The sequence below is a fragment of the Capsicum annuum genome, chromosome 8 (assembly GCF_002878395.1).
Source record: "Capsicum annuum cultivar UCD-10X-F1 chromosome 8, UCD10Xv1.1, whole genome shotgun sequence".
NCBI classification, from domain to species: Eukaryota; Viridiplantae; Streptophyta; class Magnoliopsida; order Solanales; family Solanaceae; genus Capsicum; species Capsicum annuum.
Window position 1 is genome coordinate 140,666,147 of NC_061118.1, and position 6,573 is coordinate 140,672,719.

Sequence of the window (6,573 nt, forward strand, 5' to 3'; positions counted from 1 at the left end):
AAGAAACATTCTTGGGTATAGGAATATGTTCAAGATCCTGCTGTTTATGTAGAAACTGTGAATACATTTAATCCATAAATAGACATTCTTCATTGCTAGAGCCCAGAGATGCTTTGTGATAGCAGCCTTATTTCGTAGTATTAAATGGATCACATTTAGACCACCTGTAACTTGTGGAAGGCACACTTTTGCCCAAGAGACAAGTGCCTTTTTGGATATCTCAGCTTGGCCAGTCCATAAGTAAGATTTGCATATAGCCTCAATACATTTCAGCATCTTCTTTGGGATAAAAAAAACCCGAGCCCAATATGATTGCATACCGAAAGTTACAGCCTTGATTAATTGGAGTCTACCTGTATAGGTCAGGAGTCTAGCAAACCAACATGTTATTCTGGGAGTAATATTTTCCACCAAAGGCCAACATAAGACAATAGATAACTTCCTAGAAGCTATAGGAACTCCCAAGTATTTAAAGGGAAAAGTTTTAGTACAATAGCCTATATCTTCTAGGATATCCTTTTTAAGATTATCAGAAATGCCAGCTAGGAATAGGAAACTATTATCCACATTCACCTGCAGTACAGAGACTTGAGAGAACTTCCTGAATGTCTGGCTTAATAACCTAATGGACCCCATCTCTACCTTACAGAACATCAGAAGATCATCAACAAAGCATACATGTATTGCCCCCACTTTCTTGCATCAAGATGAAATCAAAATTTCTAATTCCTAGCCAGCTGTTTTAGTACCCTATTCAGGTATTCCATTGTAAGCACAAACAAGTTCGGGGACATTAGATCACCCTGCCTAATGCCTCTCTTACCTTTAAATGGCTTAGACAGACCACCATTCATAGTTAAGGAATAAGAGACTGTGGTGATGCAAGACATTATCCAACCCACAAATTTACTAGGAAACCCCATCTCCACAAGTTATCTTTTTAGGAAAGCCCAAATTAAAGAGTCATAAGCTTTCCTAATGTCTACTTTAAGAACACATCTTAGGGAAATACCCTTCCTGTTATAGCCTTTAAGAAGTTCATGGGCAAACAAAATACTGTCAGTGATACATCTTCCCTCAATGAAAGCACACTGCACATCACATATCAAGACATCTATGACACTCTTCAGCCTACCAGTTAACATTTTGGTGATTATCTTGTGTACAGTGGTGCAACAATCTATAGATCTATAATCTTTAACATGTGTAGGGGAAGGCACTTTAGGGAACCAAATCACAACAGTATAATTAACACTTGTATCCATCTCACTAGTGTTGAAAAAATAGAAAACAACATTCAAAAGATCATATTGTACCTCATCCCAGCATGTGGAAAAGAACTCAATAGGGAATCTATCAACTCTCAGAGCCTTTTCCCTTGGAATAACTTTGGTTGCTACCTGTATTTCCTCAGCTGTAACCTACTGGATTAGGAGTGTCTGTTGTTCCCTAGATAAGCAATAGCCCTCCTGGACTATCTCAGCATTAGGACAAGGATGCACTCCCTCTCATGTCCTATAAGGTTGGAAAGAAATAAGATGAATTCAACTTCAATATCAACAGGATCAGTCAGTTTAGTACCAACTTCAGCATGTATCGAAGTGATGGCATTGATACTAGATCTGATTTTCCATTAAGCATGAAAATATCTAGTGTTTGATTCACCACTTTGAATCTATAAGGCCATAGCTTTTTGTCTAAACACTTGCTCCTCTATAGTACTCCATTTCTCCACTTCCGCCAGAGCAACCTTTTCCTGACCAAAGAGTTGAGAATTGCAGGGGTTTACCGCAATACCTGCTTGTACAACCTCTAATGTCTTCCAACCTCTAGTTTCTGCTGATATGATGCTAAATACATGTTCAGGTCCTTATTAGCTACCTTCACAACCTTCAACTTGCCCCAAACAACCTGCATTGGATTACCAGGGACCTTTTATTTATTTATTTTAATCTTATTTTTTATATAATTTATTAAATTAAATATAATATTCTTACATAATTTAGTTAAATTATTTTTTCGTAAATATAATCATAATTACAAACATAGTCTATTACTATTATATTTATTGTTGTTTTTGTTGTTGCTTTTCTCTTTTCCCCCTCTCTCTCAACCCCACAATAATACCCCTCCCTCATCTTTGTTTTGCAAGCTCAAAATTCCTAAGACTGTGTCTAGAGTTCATAGGGCAAAGAAGAGCAGGCCTGTATCTTGACGGGGCGACGCAGAAGGGCTATTTGTAGTGCAGCTGAAGTCTGCAGTCATGTTGGATGTGTTGTCTCTTTTGTCCCAATTTTACTAATCTGATCCTTAAGATCGAAAGTTTTTGCAGGAAGAAGGGTATACGTTTAAGATCTATCCTTTTGCTTGTTCTTCGTTGTTATCATCGTCAATTTTGTTTTGAGTTTTCTGGTGGTTGAACTTGGTGTGAAACGACAAAGATTTCCTGTAGAATGGGGGGTTTTGCGTTGGCTGAAGTTGTTGTGAAATGATGAAATGCCCTTTGAAATGGGGCTTTTGTAATGGCTGAAATTATGAAATGACAAAATTATCCTTCGACTAAGCTGGCAGTACAACCTCTCCTGCCTGTTTAAGTTGCTTGTATATATTAGTAATTATCATAATTATATTAATGAATAATGGATACTAGATATCAATGCATGTGCTGGCACGTGACCAATATATATTTTTTTATCTCAATTAATATGGTATAAATAGAATTTAGATAATCAATCATCAAAAGAATTTAAATTTTTAATTATTGTAATTTATAATATTTTTTTTCTATTTCAATTTAAGTGACACTGGTATAATTTCAAGAGTCAGTAGAGTATTTTATATCTTTTAAATTTTTTAAGCTATTAATTATGTGATTTAAAATGGTTTTACATATATTTTCAATAAGACATGAATACTCTCTCCATTCCACTTTATGTAGCACAGATAAAATTTCATCAGTCAAACAATTTTATATATATATATATTCTTAATTATTGTGATTTACAATATCTTTTATCACATTTTCAAATAATATATGTTACTATATGTCTTCCTTTATCCCATCCCAATTTATGTACACCAATATAATTTCGATAGTCAACCAAATTTTTTATGTTGACATATCATTTTGTGTCTATTTTACTTATTTTATGAAATATTATTAATTTTTAATTCTTAGATGATCATAATAATTAATTAGGAGTGATATAATAAAATCACGATTGAAGCAACGAAGCAGACATGTTTTAAATGACTTATAATAACTAATTAGAAATATATAGAAAATTACTATAAAAAGTACTTGAGAAAAAAATTTAAGTGGGTCTCATATAAGACGTACAGCCTCTCTACTTCTCCTGAGGTAGTGGTATGGTCTGCATACACTTTACCCTCCCCAGACCCCACTAGGTAGGAGTACACTGGGTATGTTATTGTTGTGGTGATGGTGGTCTCATATAAGACGTCAAGTTAATTTAAACATCAAAAGTTAATTTATCATTTTACGTCTATTTTACTTTTCTTATTGAAAATTATTAATTCTTTAATACTTAGATGACTTATAATAATTAAAGGATGATAGTAAAATTACAGTTGAAGCAGACATGTCAAAAATGTCTATTTTACTTATTTTTATTAAATATTATTAATTTTTTAATACGTAATAGACTTATAATAATTAATTAGGGGTGATACAGTAAAATCACGGTTGAAGCAGTTGAAGCAGACAACACAAACAGATGTGTCGACCTGCTGATTGCTTAAGCAGTGAAACTCCCTCTTATAAGTAAACTAATTTAGGTGTACGCGCTTTGCGCGTGTACCTCACTTTATTGAGTTCAAACATTACACTAAATACGATATTTGTTTAAATAATAAAGATAAATATAATAATTAAATTCAACATCTTTTGAAGAATTTGTTTAATTAAACCTAACTTTTACCCAAAAAAAATTCTCTAAGGCGATAGACATTCATTTACCACCTATAAACTGCAACAAAATAATATGATGATAGAGACATCAAAACAATATAATTAAATCTAATTTTTACAAAAAAATTTACTCAAAGTCTTCTGACACTCATCTATCACCTGTAAACTATAACAAAATAATATGACAGTGGAGATATCAAAATAATACAATTAAACTTTACTTTTATACAAAAAGAATTCTCAAAACAAAGATATAAAAACAATACAATTAAACCTAACATTTACCTAAAAAAATTTCTCAAAGTCGATCGACATTCATCTACCACCTGTAAATTCATCTAAAACTTGTAAACTACAATAAAATAATACAATAATGATCATAAAGCTTCAATTTTGATGAAAATAATTCTTGTCTGAGCTAAAATTTTGACACTGAAGAATGACTTGAATGAGAACAAAGAAGCTATATATATACACACATGTTGAATTCTATTATGTTGGCAAAAATAGTAAAGAAGTCGAGGTTAGAAAATTAAGCATCTATCAATCTAGACATGAAACCAAATCAAGTTAAATGAGCATCAATCATATTTTCACAATAAGTAAACCAGTTTCTTCTCTAATTTAACGTGCATCTTAGTATTTTTATAGAAGTATTTTCTTAATAGAGTCCTATTTTAGGAGTATTTTTCTATCTTATTTTTGGAGTATTTCTCTAATTGATCAGTACAAAGAAAAATATTAATTGATTTTCCTTCCATATATTTTAAGAGTCCCATATATTTTAGGAGTCTAGTTAATATAATAAACGTAATTAAATAATAAATTGAGAAAAATAGTGAAAAGACAGTTTTGTCTGAAGGAGAGTCTTTTAATGAAGGACAAAAAGTTCAAATCACTTTTCTAAGGGTCTTCGCACTTTTAATATATTATAGATAAAGTAACGTAATATAAAATATTAGAAAAAATATTACAAAACTAATATTACTAAAAAGGCAAAAACATGCACACCCAAAAAGACAAAAGCATATCTTTTTTAATTTTTACTTCCTTTACATTTTTTATTTCAAATTCAATGGTCTTTTTCAATATTCTTTAAGTAAAATTTAATTATACATAAACACTAATAAATTAGTTGAAGTATTTATTTTATCTAGGTAACAAATTATATTATTTAACACTTTTAAATCAATTAAAATTATATCTTATATAAAAAATTTACACGCACCCAGTGTATACACTAAGTCAATAGATATATGTGTGCTTGAATTTAGAGTTCATGTTACTTAATCATGATTAATAGTATGTATTTTATTTTATTTAATTACTTAATCATAGTAAAGAACATTAGTTTGGTGTATACAGATGGTGTGTCTGAGTTTTTATCGAAGGGGGAGGAGGAGAGAGCGACTGTTGGCTTTTTTCTCTTTGATTTTGGGTGTTTTTCTTCATTATTGTTGTTCATTGTTGCAACTGCTTCTTCTTCTTCTCCTCCTCCTTCTTCTTTTTCTTTTTTTTTCTTGTTCATCATCTTTCTTCTTCTTATTCATCATCTTTTTCTTTTTCTACTGCTTGTCGTGACATTGTTGTTGTTCTTCGTTGTTGTCGCTGTTTTTTTTTTCTTCTTCTTCTTCATCATCATCATCTCCATCTTCTTCTTTTTCTTCTTCTTCATCATCTTCTTCTACTACTACTGTTTGCCATAACATTGTTGTTGTTGTTGCCGCTAATGCTACTAGGGAACTAGATTTGTGGATCAAATTTTGTTTGGATATTATTGGGCATTACTTCATAGATGATTTTGGTAAGTAAAATAATGATTTTTAGTTCAATCTCTTACTGGATATATTTCTTTCAATAATTTTCAGTAGTGTATACAACAGCTGTTGTATTCATTTACAACAGTTGTTGGATAGTTGCCACTACTGTTAAAATAGTTCCAACAGATAAGTCATCTACTGAAACAGAGTCATCTGTTTCAACAAATGACCTAACAGTTGCATCAGATGACCTACCTATTGTGTTCATGTTACAACAGCTGAATCCAACATCGAAGTCATTTATTATAATAAATGTCATCTATTCTAGCAGATAACTTACCTGTTGGATTAAGCTACTGGTTCTAAAACTGGTTCAGAAGTAGAAGCTTAATCCAACCCATGAGTCATCTGTTGCAACATGTGACAATACTAGGATAAAACTAAAAGGTGAATCCAACAGATATGCCATCTGTTGCAGTAGAATGGTAATTTGTTACAACTGATGACTTATTTGTTGCAATAGATGAATTACTGTTGGAACAATGATAATGTATATAATTTTTCTATTGTATATAGCCACTCAACTTTATTATACTATCATTATTATTTTTTTAATAATTTTTTTTAGTACCATTAATGGAGGAATCAATAACAATAGGATTAACTGTCATGGAATAATCAATTTATTTAGCGTTTGTTGACATGTTAGAGATGGTAGCAATGACAGACTAAATAAATGTTTAGTATGATGATTTTGTGAACTTAACCATCAGTTATTGTGGATTAAATTGCTGACCAAAGATCTTGTTATCACTTACATGCATAACTCTTTTGAAAATCAAAGGGTCCTACCTTTTAAGATAGACGATCAGGTTTGTTTGC

At 31.3% G+C, this 6,573-nt stretch overlaps 1 long non-coding RNA gene across 1 annotated transcript; it reads right to left on the reverse strand.

The window, feature by feature from the left end:
- Positions 1-208: 208 nt before the first annotated feature.
- LOC124886754 lies at positions 209-2,581 on the reverse strand. Its single transcript, XR_007044156.1, has 2 exons — positions 1,317-2,581; positions 209-370 (listed from the first exon to the last, which is right to left on the reverse strand). It is a non-coding gene; the product is annotated as an uncharacterized LOC124886754 (long non-coding RNA).
- Positions 2,582-6,573: the final 3,992 nt, after the last annotated feature.